Source organism: Acomys russatus, chromosome 28, assembly GCF_903995435.1.
Source record: "Acomys russatus chromosome 28, mAcoRus1.1, whole genome shotgun sequence".
NCBI classification, from domain to species: Eukaryota; Metazoa; Chordata; class Mammalia; order Rodentia; family Muridae; genus Acomys; species Acomys russatus.
In genome coordinates, this window is record NC_067164.1 from 10090117 (window position 1) to 10106430 (window position 16314).

Here is a 16314-nt window from a genome sequence, read left to right on the forward strand (position 1 = left end):
CTTCTTCTTCCTCTTCTTTTTTTCTTTCATTCTTTCTTTCTTTCCTTCTTTCTTTCTTTCAAATCCTACAGCCAGACCACAGTTTTGTTTCCCCTCCCTCCTCTCCTTCTAGTCCCTCCTCACTCACCTTCTCTCTTCCACCCAGGTCCATTCTTTCTCTGTTTCACTTCAGAAAAAGGCAAGGGTCCCAGGAATATTAGCCAAACATGGCATATATAGTTGCAGTATGACTAGGCACATCTCATATTAAGGCTAGATGAGGCAACCCAGGAGAAAGAAAAGGCTTCCATAAGCAGGAAGAAGAGTCAGAGATAGGCACTGATCTCACTGCTCCCCAGGACCAGCTTGAGGAACGGTGAAGAAGAGGAAGAGGAGAAAAGAGAGGTGGATCCATGGTAGGGAGGATTGAGCGGCTGGTGAATGGCTGGTTAAGGGGAAGCCAACCATTGCTTGAACAGCTAGCTAGAGGAACTAGTTGTTGAAGAGTGGTTGAGAAATGGAGGAAAATGAAATACTTGGAGACTGAGCCATATGTGGTAAAAGCTGAAGGTCTCAAAGCCCAGGATATCTTTTTCTCTATCTGTCTTTGTTTCTGTTCCACTTGTTGTCTGTCTGTCCAACTATCTTTTTGCTTGCTGTTGGCCATCTTTCTAATTTTCCTCCTTGTTGTTGTCCATCTTTCTAATTTTCTTTCTTGCACTTACCCATCTACCTATATCTCTTGCTGTTCCCCAGCTCACTCTAACTTACTCTCTCACATCTGTTAGTTGCTTGCCCTCTTCCCTTTGGGCCAACCACAGTCTTTTATTGAAATAAAGTTCACATTTTTTCATTACAAATAACATCATGATTTCTTTCATCATTACATCACTAGGGCATTCAAAAATCAACAGAGTAACATGGAAATTAAAAAAAAAGTTCTGTAACCTACAACAGAGCATACAACAAAAAATCAGTTGTTTTCCAAACAATGTTCAGCGTAACCTGCTTATGACTTCTTAAACAATTTTCAGGAAAATTCAATTTCCCTAGGCTAAAGCCAATGTGTTTACAAGGTGGTCGTAGCAACATAGCTTGACTTAGATATTATCTAGAGAAAAATCTTGACACACTTCCAGTCCCAGACCAACAGGTGTGCTATCAAAGCCTAGGCTAACTGCTAAGCGGTCCTCTATTGTAAAACAGCTGTAAAGCCTGACATTCCAAGCCCACCTTCTGTTTCTCTCAAAGTAGATTCTAAGGAAATGTTTCTACAGATAACAATATCTAGCAAGATACTGTTATGTCTAGGTCCTAACTTTCTTACATGCTGTTTTTGCTGAGGTGCTCACAGTCAGAGCAAAAAACTCATATCATTGTCTCAAGCCTTTGGTCAGATGCACTCTTTCAACATTCTCTGTGGGAAAAAGTTTTCCCGGTATGATTTTCCTTAGGACTGAGAAATAAAGAGAAGAAACAAACAGTTTAAGGAGAAATAGCAGATTTCTAAACAACATTACACCTGGAACATACATAATATTTGGGGGGGGGGCAATGGTGATCAGCTGGAGATCTTTAGAACTTTGTCAAGCAAAGCCTCAGGAGCTGCTTTGGATGACTAGTGATCATGATGGACAGTCAGAGTTCTCTGGAAATTTGTCAAGCAAAGCTTCTACAACTTATCCTCATGTCTGTGACAGAGTCTCACAGAAGACTAAGCTATACAACCATAATTTATGCAGAGGACCTAATTGAAACCCAAGCAGGCATCATAGTTGCTGCTTCCATCACTGGAGCCCTTGTTAGTTGATTCTATGAGCCATTTTATTGTGTCCTTGACCCCAATGGCCCTTACAATCCTTCCTTGCCCTCTTCCACAGGATTCTCTAAGCTCTGCCTAATGTTTGGCTGTGGGTACTACTAGTTTTTTAAAATAAGGAAGAATCAGCTGGAGGGATGGCTAAGCAGTCTGGCTACTCTTAGGACTGGATTTGGTTCAGATCATAACTTTCAATTCAGGTTATTTTATACTCTTTTCAGACTTCCATGGAAACCAGGCAGGCACAAGATGCACAAGTACAAATGCAGGCAAAACAACCATATGCATAAAGCATTAAAAATAATTTACAAATATGAGGATATGGAGAAGGTTTGGTTCATGAGGCATTGCTTCAGTTCTTCACTGTAGAGTTCCACAGTAGAAAGTCTCAAGGGAATTGGTGCTCTGAGTTTCTTTTAGTATGTGTATTCTTCCTCCTAGGAATTACAACTAGTTAAATTATAACTTAAAATACTATCTAAAATATATTAGCATTACACACACACACATACAAACACACATACACACACACACACACACACACATACAAACACACATACACACACACACACTGAAATTGGTATAACAAGTGAAGATAATTAGAAGTTATGTTAAGAAAAACATTTCAGAATGCATATATTTTGATAAATAAAGAGATTCATACTGTTAAAGTATAACTTTCTAAAAATTTACACAAATATAAATTGTACTATTTTTCATTAATATATGTTAAAAGAAGAAAATATCATTTTAATAAAAGAAATGCATAAATATCACATATCTACTCTTCTTATTTTTACTTTTAGTTTAATTTTAGCTTTTTAAATTAAATTTTTTGTGATTAGCTTTATAACTACTTTATTTTCCTCTTACTTTATTTCCCTACAAACCCACTCATGTACCCCTTTTAGTGGCATCTTTTAAATTAAATCTCTACATTCATATTTGTTGTTGCATGCATATTTGTATATACACACATATCCCTAAATACCACCAGCTCAGTCTGTATGTTTTGGTGTGCATGTTTTTAAGGTTGACCATTTTCTATTGGATAACCAGTTGGCATGCTCATTTCATGGTAAAGACTATTTCTCGCACTATCAGCATTTCGTACTATTTTGTAGTTCCTTGTGTAGGTCTGAAACCTCTTAGGTTTTCCCTTGTCCATGTTCACTTAAGAATGTATGCGTGTGTGTGTGTGTGTGTGTGTGTGTGTGTGTGACTACTGTATGGTCTTTAGGGTTTTATAATCTACAACAGTATGATAATCAGTGGAGGTTCTACTTGGTTACTCAAAAGGGACAGAGGCTATGGACCTGCCATGCTTCAGAAGGAATGAGTAGGGATGCAGTATACCCTGAAGGAATTTCAAGCCACAGGACATCACTTATTAGCGACATGGGCAGGCCACTGTGGAGGGTTAGCCTACTCAAGTCTCCAGATTGCTGTTGTTTAATTTACTATCTAGCTAAACATCAGGAGCCACTCCAAGTGACACCTGCCCCACATTCTCAAATTACTAAACCACAAAAAACAATAATAGAATGATATTTGTTACATGGTCCTTAGCCAGGGTTTTCTGTTATCAACCATAAAATGTTGGAAAATGTATCTTAATACTAGTTATATTTATAACACAATATTTTATATTTAGATGAATTAAATTTCTCTTTTTATTGAAATTTTTATTCCAGGAAAAATCACAAATTGTGCATGATGATAAAAACATTACATGTGACCTGTTAAGAGATTAGTATTTTAGGTACCAACATTTTTAATATAACTCACCTTACATATTTTATTTCAAGTAAATTACCAAAATTGGGCTGGAGAGTTGGCTCAGAGGTTAGAAGCACTGCCTGTTCTTTCAAAGGTGATGAGCTAAAATCCCAGCAACCACATGATGGCTCACAACCATCTATAATGAGATGTGGTCCCCTTTTCTGAGGTCCAGTCATTACATGCAGACAGAACACAATATACATAATAAATAAATAAATATTTTATAAAAATTACCAAAATTTATTGAAATTCCTTGCTATCCTAATACTATACTAGTTATCACTATATTATTGTTTATTATTTGTGAGAAAGAGGAATTAAATATATCTGTGATGTATAAATATATATTGAGAAGATAAACACCTTTTCAAAGACAGCACACCTGGCAAGATTATCAAGCTAACGGAAAAGCTTTTCATTTCAACTATGATATATTGAAAAAAGGAAGGCATCATAATGATTTAGCTTTTCATTGAGTATATATATTAAATGTTTTAGAAAATTATATATTTTCATCATAGCTCCATCTTTCATTTTCTACTCATGCTTAAGATTACAGTATATTTTATATTTTCCACAAAGTATGCTTATTGATGTGTTTATTTTATGCAAAGGAATAGCTTTTGATTTTCTTGTTGAACAGGTGGCACTAGCCAATCAGTTCTGGTCTCTGCTATTAGAGAGTTCCAGCTGTCAGGCAGTGGGAGAACTATAAAATGTTGCCTGTGGTCAGATTGCTTATTTATCACTGTTACCATTTTTTAAAAAATCCAAGTGTTATTTAAATAATTTCTCTTCTGTGAATCTTGACAAGTCTATAAAATTGCATACTTATGTACTAAAGTATACAAGTAAAAATTTTACAGAAAAAAATATATATCTCATTTGGAATATAGGATTCTTCTCTCTCTCTCTCTCTCTCTCTCTCTCTCTCTCTCTCTCTCTGTCTCTCTCTCTCTCCTGTGTGGTGTGTGTGTGTGTGTGTGTGTGTGTGTGTGTGTGTGTGTGTGTGTGTGTGTGTGATTGTACTTTATAAAATAAGTGCTAGGTAACTTGGTTGTATAACATAATAAATATTTTAAACATATGCTGTGTTCGGTAGAATATTACTTTTATAAACAGTGTAAAGTAGGACAAGATTAAGAATAATTATTTAAAATAAATTCTCTGCTTGGAAACCACATTAGTATTGCTCTACAAGGTCAGCTAAAAATAAATCTCTCAGAACATGGGAAATATTTGACACACTAAAAATTTTAATGGTGGCTACATATTTGCAGTGGGATATGAGTAAATTACCTACACATCAACACACTTATTCCATGATATATTTAAAATAAAATGCATGGCTTTGAACTCTTATTTAACATGCAAAGTTTCTCAGTACTAAAGATTAATGTTAATGCATATCAGTGTTCACCATAGTCTTAAGCAACACAGAGAACATAAATATCAGGCATCCTGATGAGAAAATCTTGCACTGTGGTGCTTAAATAATTACCTGGGAATGGATCAAGGGAAATGATAGCAGGTGATAGAACCAGGCTTGGTACCAGTCAGATGAAAATTCCAAGATAAGTAAAGGTGAGGCGCCATGATCAACTCAGGTAGTTATGGCTTAGAGTTTGAGACATCACTGTGTAGGCTTTGAACTTTTCCAAACCTACATTAATTGGGCTCTTTAATGCTTATACCTCCCTTCCAACCCACCTACCCTAGATAGGAGAGAAAAGATGTTAATGGGAATGTTAGCTCTTGTCCCTAACAGTTAAGTTTTATTATGAATTTATTAATCAAAGGAATCTTTCTTACAACCTGACTACTTTAAGCAAGAGGGAAAGGAGGTTAAAGAGAACAAGAATAAACCTTCCAGGATTCAGTTCTGTGGGGTGAATTCCTTAGCATCTTCGGGCCTCTATGCAGACTCTCTCCAAGATCTAAGCAATCCCCACCACCATCCCTTGTTTCTTGTCTCTCCCCTGCTTCTCCCAGTTGGTCCATGCCCCTGGACTCTCCTCCAGTTCCCTCCTCCTCTGGATGGTTGATTTGCAACACAATAGCCCAATTGAAGTCTCAGGTTCTTTCCTCAAAATCATAATGTCCATCTCTGTCGGGTATCAGCTGTGTTTCCAAGGGGCAAAACCCACTAAGATTGCCTTCACGTGAGGCAAAGCCCGCCAAGACTGCCTTCACCCCGGGCAAAGCCCTATGCCCTTGCACATGGGAACAGAAGTAATAGACCTTTTTAGACTCAGTTCCTTGGATCTATTGTAGCCAGGATTTCAGTAGACTTGTAAAAACAGCAAACCAGCAATTCAGCAATTGCCAGAATCTGGAGCAGCAGCTGGATCCCAGAGAAGCAGCCAGAATTCAGAATCTCAAAAATGTTCTCTGGAGCTTTTCTCTCTAGGAATGACTCAAAGTTGGGCAATGAGCAGCCCAGCAATAGGAAACAATGCCAAGACCCAAAAGCCAAGCCTCTCAGAGTCTATACAGTGATGTTTATCAGTTGACAAAGACCATGCCCCTGCAAGAGGCAGGTCTTCTAGTAGACAAACACCACGTTCCTCTTACAAGTCTGTTTCCAGCAGACAAACACCACACAACCTCACACAAGTTCATTTCATATCCTCGTTTTGTTCAAAACAAAAAGAGGTTTACTTCCACTAAATCACTGTGAATTTATGTTCAGTTTTAAAAAGATTGGATGGATAAACATTGACATACATACAAAACATGAATTATTTCAGAGACAGACAGACATGTATTTTGTTATTTGAGAGGAAAAGACAAATATTCCTTGGGAATAATATCTATCCAGCTCTCCCAGTGTCACCCAAATTAAGAAAACTCTCAGAATTTAAGAGATGGGAATACATGTCATAAGGGCGTTATAAACAGAGAGTCTAACCTGTCGTCTTAGGAGACAAGGAAAAAACGGAAACTTAAACAATTGAAATTAATGTTGCTTCATAAAGTATATTAATATGATACTATTATTAAACTGAAAAACTTGTTGGAGGATGGTCTGATGTATTTTGATGCTAATTAATAAAAGGACACTGCACCTGGGCAGGGCAAATGGGAAAGGCATGGCTAAGGTTCCCGGGCTTAAGGAGATTGTGAGAATCCTGAGAACGAAAAGAGAAGAAAGACCTTTGGAGGGAGGAAGAGAAAAGAGCTGCCATGAGTCAGATGGAAGAGAGACACATGGCTGGCGTGGATGGAGGATTTTGGGCCAGATGAAGAACATTATTGGGATTATGGATGGGAGGTATCTTGATAGAAATTATTAGAAACAGATGGCATGAGATTGGGGTAGGTATTCTATACCTGTCCCACTATGGAAAGTAGTTTAGAGAATTAATGTCTGCCCTGGCCCTGGCTACCTAAGGCCTTCTGGGACTTCAATCACAACCTGGGAAAAGGTGCAGGAGTGAAAAAAGGACAGGAGACACAAAGAAATGAGGGCAGTCCGGATTCTGATCAAGCCCCGTTTATTGAAAAAATTCACAGGGTTTTATAGACAATTTTAAGGGTAAGAGAAGGGTTGCTATGGGAACCTAATGGCAGATATCCTGCTATCCATCCTTGGTAGCAAGTACTCCAAGATAAAGGAGTGAGCTCTGAGGGAACAGAGGTACGGCAGCAAGATACGCAAGCAGCATCCCAGGGCCAGGTGGAGCCTGCTACATGTCAGGCAGCAGTTCCCAGGGTCTGAGTGGAGTAGCCTGGGCTGACACTAGCCTGCTACGTGCCAGGCAGAGCTATAGAAAATGGAGTCTACAGACAAGGTGGAATTGCCCAATGTTTGAAGCCAAGAGCCACTAAGGGCAGCTCCCAACTATTGGGGCAGGTATTCTATACCTGTCCCACTATGGAAAGTAGTTTAGAGGATTAATGTCTGCCCTTTCCCAGGTTACCTAAGGCCATTTTAAAATATAACAAGTGTCTGTGCCTTGACTGAATGCTAGTGGGTTTTACTGAAGTAATAAAAATTATAGGCCTGATAATAAACAATTATTAGGCCCTATGGATAGTTAAAAGCAACAAAAGTGAATGAGTAAATGTGAGAACTCTATACTGTCTACTCAAATTTTTGTACACCTATGCTGTTCTACAGCTAGAATCTATTTTTTAAATGATTAATATAAAATGCTCTGATAATTTCTGAATACTACCTATTATGCCATCATAACAAAATGGCAATGGAATTCATATATCATCAAATTTCAGACACATATGGAGAGTTAATACTGTATATACAAGAAGTATTGTGAATTATTTATTTTATGTTATGGAACCATTTGATCTTAATTTTTCTTTATTCACTCTAGGCTTGCCATAAGAGGCCTGTAGTAGATACGGATGGAGATATGTTGACTGTATTTGGAGCACAGGTAAAAAAATTTCCTGGAATTGACATAAGTTTAATTCTAAGGCCAGGTATGTCATCCTCAAATCTATATTAACTGACTTCTTGGGTAGACCACTAATCATTTGGTAAAATTACTATATCCTTTTAAAGTATAAACAGGTCTAGTGGCATAAAAATAAAATCAGTGAGGTTATAATTTAGATTTGATAGTCCAGATGAACATTATTCAATGCCTGCAAAGACAACAGAAAATGGGGCATAGTTCAATGTGTGATATAGTCAACATATCCATCCATCATTATCTTTTCATATTTTTACAATATTATTTCTTAATTTGGTAGTGAAAGGGAAGTCCTAGTGTAATTAAGTTTTATTCTCATTATATGTAACCACGGTTTATCCATGGTTAAAAATGTTATCTGCCTTACCAGGCAGCATACTTTGTGTCTGTCTGTTTTATCTATCTATCTATCTATCTATCTATCTATCTGTCTGTCTGTCTATCTATCTATCTATCTATCTATCTATCTATCTATCTATCTATTAGAATTCTGCTTCAGTCTGCCTACCTTTGATGTCATTGCCTACCTGCCAGGCGGGTGTAGTCCTGCCCAGAACATAAAAGGCCAGACCTAGCTGTCCCCCCACCCCCACTTTCCCTCTCTTTCTGTCTCTCTGTCTCTGTCCTCCCTCTCTCACTCTGAGGTGCCACTCCCTGTTGTTTTTAAATTATCTGTATTATCAGTAAGCCAAGCTAGCAATATCACATACCTGCCCCAATCTCATGCCATCTGCTCCTAATAACTTCTACCAAGCTACCTCCCGTCCATCATCCCAAATACTTGTTCATGTTCTTCATCTGGGCCGAATCTCCATCCAGGCCTGCCATGTGCTTCTCTTCCTTTTAACTCATGGTGGCCTTCCTTTCCTCCTCAGCCTTTCTTCTTTCTCCTAGTGGTGGTCCTTTTTTCTTCCCAAAATTCCCCTCTCTCTCCCTAAGCCAGGGAACCTTAGTCATACCTTATCTCATATGCCCTGCCCAGGTAGGATGGCTTATTATTAAGTAGTATCAAAATACATCAGACCACCGCTCAACCCCTCCGCTTTCCTTATCTCCCCATGCTCATGTCATAAGCCTCATATATTCTAATATCTGACATCTCTTGTCTTATCTTATTTTTTATATTAAACATAAAGTATCTGTCTATCTATCTATCTATCTATCTATTATAAACCACATATATATCATCTATCTATCAATTTGTCATCTATCTATTATCTATAACTGTATCTGTTTCTAAATCATAAAAAGCTCAGGAGCAGGTGTATATGTGTGTGTGCGCGTGCGTGCATGCCCGCGCGCACATGTGTGTGTGTGTGTGTGTGTGTGTGTGTTTGTGTGTTTTTGGGTAAATGTAAATCATATAATAGACATTTTGATTATAATTATTTGATTGAATATACATAATTTTCAGATAGTGAAATTGTGTAGTAGGACTATAAAACTATAGTTGTGGGGATATGTACGCATTTATGACATTATCTTAAAAAATAGTTATTAACTAAGAAGCCTCTTTAACCCAACTCCCGGATTAAGGTAGTTGGCCTGTCTCAATAAATGCAATTTCATTAATTCTGTTATATGTTTTTAAGATAGGTGTTAAACATATATTATGGCGGCACTCAGAGGAAGGGTGAGCAGGCTGCATGAATGAGACCTGATAGACTGTGACCATATGTTGGGGGAGGACATCTCCTATCACAGGCCAATGGAGGGAAATAGGGTGAAAGTGGGAGAGAGGGGAAATGGAAAGATACAAGTGAGAGAATAACAATCAAGATGTAATCTGAATAAATTATTTAAATTTACAAAAGAGAAAAAAGGTATTTCAAGACCTAAAGCTGCAGCTAAAGAGTCTATGTTTTATGGCCTGCTTACAGTACATGTATCTGTAGATTCTAAGTAAATTCAATAATATCATAAAATAATTTAGTGGGCAAAGATTATTGTTAAATATGCTAAAATAACATAGTAACAATTCTAGAAGTATATTGAAATATTAAAATTAATGAACATGCAAAATACATCTAAAATACTTTTTTTTTTACTAAAGTGTGAGAAAAGTAAATAATCTATCATAAAATTCTATTACACAATTACTGTACATAAGGTTATAAAGAGAAAGAGGTCAGAGATCACCAGTTCAGTAGGGAGTGGGGATGGCATTTGAGAGTGTTTAGAAAAAGGAAATGGGGGTAATTCAGTGAAGTAATTATGTTTTAATTAAAGTATATTTTTAAAATAGTTTGAAGTCTAGTATAACACCTTGTTATGAACTTTGTTGAAGTCAGTTTATCTTCTCCATCATGGTGTACATAATTGTTCAGTTGGCAGCTCCAGCTTCCCTCCCTCTCTCCTCCACAGGATCCAGTAAATCCCACTCCCTCTGTCCTACCCTGATCTCTTTGGAAAGCCTCTGCATTCCTGGCATTCCTGAGGACTGCCACAACCCCCTTGTCAGGAGCCATCACCTTCCAAAGTCCAGCATGCTACCCTCCCACTCTGAAAATCTTGCTGCAGAACTCACCCCAAAGTGCACACCCCACCCCCTGCCATCTTTCCAAATGAACCTGCCTTTTAAAAATACTTTTACTCTCACTTGGATTGGTTTAATTTGTTGGTGAAGATAACCAACAATATTGACCACCAAAGATTCTTTTCTCAGTAAGAAATGATCTCACAAAGTATCAAAATAAAATTTGACTGTAGAAACACACACACACCAAACCAAAACAAAACAAAACAACAAAAAACAACCTCATTACAAACCAACAACCTATTTCTTAACAAAAGAGGAAATTTTAACTATTTACTGACAGTGTTATGACACTTCACAGATCTGAGATATCTGAATATTTTCTTGGTTCTCGTTAGAATGGGTGCTTTGAATTTCTCTCCATTTTATGGCCTGCTAGTTCTGGGTTGTTGTAAATTTTCTTTATTATGTTAACTATGTCCTTTATATAGCTAATCTCTCTACAATTTCTATTATGAAGAAGTGTACTTATCTGTCAAAAGTCTTTTTTAATCTTAATGAATGATCATATGGATTTCATTTTAGTCTGTTTACTCAGTGATTATATTTAATCTACTTGATTATAGTAAATGATATTATTTTATATTTTTTCATTTGCAAAAATTTATATATATATTTATATTATTACACACATATAAAGTAAACTACATACAGCAAGAAGAGCCAGAGAACAATCAAGAATTATATTAATGTTACATTCATAGTGTTTGGCTATTTGTATTTGGCAACCTTGAAGAAAACAGCATTCCTATCTTGGTGACTCTAAAATTCTAAATGTGAATCAATATGTATCATATCTCATCTCTATCAAATTAAAACATCAATCTAGAACTAAAAAAGTCTTAGCTGATAAACAACTAAGCTTAATTGTAAAACTAAGTTATCTGGTCTTCAGCCTCATCAGAGACTTGAGAAGGAATAAAATTACCTGAGTAAACAGGAAGTTCAGGTTAGCAGCTTCCAAAGTGAAAAAAAAAAAAAAAAAAAAAAAAAAGACAGAGTTTGCTGCCTGAATCCAAAACTCTCTGTAATGTTGTGTTATGCCAAGATAACCTTGATCATGAGACACCCCCCCCCCAAAAGACCACCAGGACTCAATACCAATGCAATATACACAGGGTCCTGTATTATGGGCTCAGAGCTTTGGATCACCATCCTTCTGATGCAACAGGATAGAAGAATGATACCAGAGCTTCAAGGGTTATGGGTTTATAAGGAAAAACTGTAATTAGGGGTTGGGATCACAGGGAAGTAAGGAAAAAACCATAAGGGGGGGTAGTGGGGTGGGTTGTGAGTCTCAGGAGTGTAGACCTTCAGGTAGGTTGGGTCCAGAAGGCTGAATCTCCAGAGAAGCTGTTTTGTTTTTTGTTTGTTTGTATGTTTTTTGTTTGTTTTATAAGAAACGTTTAACTTTATTGTGGAATGAGGAGTTTGACTAGAAAGGGGACCGCTAAGGTGGTAGTGGGGCATTGTGGGACATTCTGTGAACCCACATGGAACCCTGGGGACACTCCTGCTGTGGAAGGGGGAAGGAAGACACTTTCTTACTGTGACATGGAATGTTTTGTTACTAGTACACAGTGCTGGACCACAGCCCTGGAGTTTCCTAGATACTGGTTGAGGCTGTTTTGATGGAGATGCTCCACTACAGCCTTGACTGGACTTACACTGGCATGGGACGGACTCACTAGGTACTGCAGAGAACGCAGATGGGAGGACTCACCCTGAACGGGTGGTGGCATCATTCCGTGCACTGGGGCCCTGGGCTGAAGAAAAAGAGGGGAAAGGGAAGAAGAAAGCCAGCACTAGCTCCCAGGCTCCTCCTTCCCTGGCTGCAGACACACTTGTGACCAGCTGCTTCCTGTTCCGCCCACCATGTCCTTCTCCCCATGATGGACTGCGGCTCTCAGAGGGTGAGCTGAGTAAAACAAACCCTTTCTTATGCTGCTTCTCCTAAGACATTTCACAACAGCACCAAGCAAAGTAACGAACACACCACATTTGCCCAGGGAAGCTGTTTTATCTCAGAGAATCTTTGGGTGTTAATTGTATCTAGGTGTTACAGTAGAGTTTCTGGAGAGTGCTGGCAGAGTACTGGCAGGCCCAGTTTGTGACAGTTTATGATCATTCCTACAATGCAGGCACGAGTGGGTTCACCTGGAACAAAACTTTTCACAGACCATGGCATTAATTGTAGAATATACATTACATAGAGGATATGGCATTAATTTTGCCCCTACATATTTGACAGACATATCTATGAGGCAGGAACTATTGAGGACTTACTTACCCTGTCTTCGCAGAGTTTGCCTGTCGACTCTGCCTGCATTTAAGCTTGTCCATTGTTAGTCCAAATTCTGTTACTGGCTGAAATGAGGACATTTTGGTCAGTGGCTGGTTTGCCACATTTGAAGCCATCTCCATAAGGAAGTTCTTTGATGCTCATCATCTTCTTTAGGGTAGGCTGGATGTTGCCAGAAGTTAACCTGTCTTCTTGTGAATGAATCTTTAAAATAGTAAAAACATCCTTAAATGCCATATTCTGTAGGTCTCTGAGGTTTTTGAAGACCTTATCTAACTATTTGACCTTGTCTGTATATAGAATCATGTCTTATCTGTTAAACCTAAGATGTATATTCTTGTAATATAAATAGACAAGTAATTGATATGACCATGATTTGATCATGGTTAACTTGTTTAATTTACTTACTCTAAACAGCCTGCAATAGTACTTTCAATGTATTGGAAGTAAAATTTGTATTCTACATAAGTTGAATTCTGATTATAACTTTAGGATGCCTTCTAGCCACTCCTCTAAACTCTTGGTACTTCTGCACATCATCAAGTTCCAAAGCTACTTCTACATTTCCACATAATGATAAAACATCATCGACATCTTCAATGTCAATATTCTGTCTCCATGCGTTTAAACTGCCACTTGACTACTGTCAAGTAATGTGCACATAAAAAATGTTCATTTATATCTTCCTGTGATGAGAAAATATAAACATTATACCTCTGTGGATTATCTGTGGATAAAAGAAAAATTATGTAGTAAGAGAAGCAAGAAAGGTATCAGCCTAGATTGCTCTTCATAATAAGTTGCTGCCTTAAGAACTATACCAATGTCTTTACAGACCTATACCAATGTCTTTATGATCCAACTATAATCACTACATTCCAGCCCCTTACTTTCATCATATTTCATAAGCTTCTCATTGGAGCAAGAACATGATCTCTGTGAAGACACACCATTTGAAAACCTTCAGTATAATAGAGAGGAACCATCCTTTTTAGGTGTGTGCTAAGAAATATGTACCTTTAAGATCCAGTTCATATCTTGTTAATCATAATCATTTTAGTGTGTGTCATACCTCAAACTTTAAGATATCTACACTAGGGAATTTCAAAACTATGACTCATCTTTGATTTGAATTGGCCTGAAATGGAAACAGCTGATATATATATAGTGCCTTTCTCTCTCAGAATTCTATCACATTCTGGTGACACACTCTAAAGTTCTGCAAAATTGAGAGATTAAAAGTGGCAATTATTTATCATCTCTTTAGTCTCCAGGTGGCATGCACTGTGACAATCTGGCTGGAATCACTCATCTTTCCAATTAGTTGAGAAGTTGCCTAGATTTGGCTGGTTTATGACACCCTTGGCTATGCTAGCCAATATGACTGGGGTTCCTTCCACATGGCCTCTCTTCCAACAGCATACAGCCAAGGCTTCTTCCCAGAGTCATTATAATGTGTCCCAGTACAATAGGAGAAAACAAGCCTCAGTATGCAAAAGGTATTTAAGGGTTCCCTTTCATTCTGTGGGCAAGAACAGATTCTATGTGGGAAGAGCAATACAGGGATATGGAAACACTGGCATAATCAAATCATTATATCATTATCTATCACAGTAATTTTCTTGATAATAATAGCATAGAAATAAGGGAATGGTAGAATAGTCCTTTTGTAATATTTGAAACATCTTTCTGTATTTCTTAGAAAAGTAAGAGAAAGCTAAGTTGATTCAATAAATTCACAACACCTCCATGGTGCTGTTTATCTCACCTATATGCTGTGTGATTCACTGCAAGATGCAGCCCTAAGGCTACAAACCAATCAAAGTAAGTGAAATGTTTTCTTTCTCATTACCTTAACATCTACTTACAGATTGTCAGCAGCAACCTGTGCTACTTTCAGAACACGGCGGCTGCTGTTCACACAGAGTTTGTTATCAGTCAGCTATGCCTCCTCCATGCTATTTGTTAGCAATATCCACATGTGGATAAAGGAATCGATGCAATAAATATACTGGCTCTCTGATTCTTCCATTGTCCCTTAGCTGCTGGCCAACACTATTACATTTTATGACTGAATTAGAAGAGATATTATCAAACACATGAGGTTAAGGCTCCACTGGTACAAAATCATTGCTACAAAGAAGTGGCCTGACTGTTGCTATTATTGTGGTTTATATTTTACCTCTGGAAGACTTAAGAAGCAAATAGATACATACATAGTCACACACAACTTTTCCTCTTATGGCCACATTGACAACCAGGTCAATCTAAAAAGAACAACAGAGCAAAGCATGAATCCATTTATTTCTAGGTCTGAGATGCACATGATAACTCCTCCAAGCCTAGTAGGTTGCAATAATGAGTTGGCACAATACCTGCTCCTCCCATCTGCTGTTTTCAAGGCTTCTGTTTCATCATTTACATTATAGCACATAAACAAACTAGACATGATTATTTTCCTTAAAATGCAGAAGACTCCTTAACCAGAGGACAGGGGTGGGAGAGATTTACCATCAGTCAGTTAAAAGACCCTCTGTTGTATAGCTATGCTAAGCCCAATAACCTGAACCCAGCATATCAGGAGGAGAAAAAAACAGCTGACTTTATGTTATTGTCTTTTAGGGTCTTTTATAACATCTGAGGTACAGTAGTCATTTTGTCATGCTCTTAGTCCTTGGCTACTTTTTAATCAGTCATTAGGATTTAGAAGTATGCAGATAAAGCTTATTATTTTTCATTCCAAAGAAAGAAAAAGAAAATAAATGTTTTACAAGCATATCTAATCATCATAATTAAGCTGGCCAATGATTTTAGTCTATAAATAATACTAAAAATTTAGGAAAAATACCCAAAATATTATAATTTTCATAGCTTCATTTCTTTAATGTTTTCTGCACAATTTGGTGTGTGTCTGTGCCCATGTGTGTGGTGCATGTGGAGTGTGTGTGTGTTTGTTTGTGTGTGTGTGTGTGTGTGTGTGTGTGTGTGTGTGTGTGTGTGTGTGAGAGAGAGAGAGAGAGAGAGAGACAGAGAGACCGAGAAAACGAGAGAGTATTAATTCTTATAATATTAGAAATTCTAAATTCAAATGAGACTCAGAAAATTTAAAATATAATACTTACTATAATACAATGAATATTCAGTTATTTTTAAAAAATAGTATTGCCAGATTTAAATTCTCAGACATAGAACCAAATGGATACATGATTTGTTCTGTTGTTCTTTTTAAATTAACCTGGTTTCCAATGTGGCCATAAGAAGTTGTGTGTGCTTATGTACGTATCTGTGTGATGGGTTGGTTATTCTTTTTTTGTATTAACCTTAATGTACATATAATTTAATACACCCCCTATATGTTTGCCTAAACATCATTGGATTTCTGTACCATGATATTCAGTAAGGATTATATAAGATTTGGAGTATAAAGCAACACAAATACCAAAATATCACTCATTCT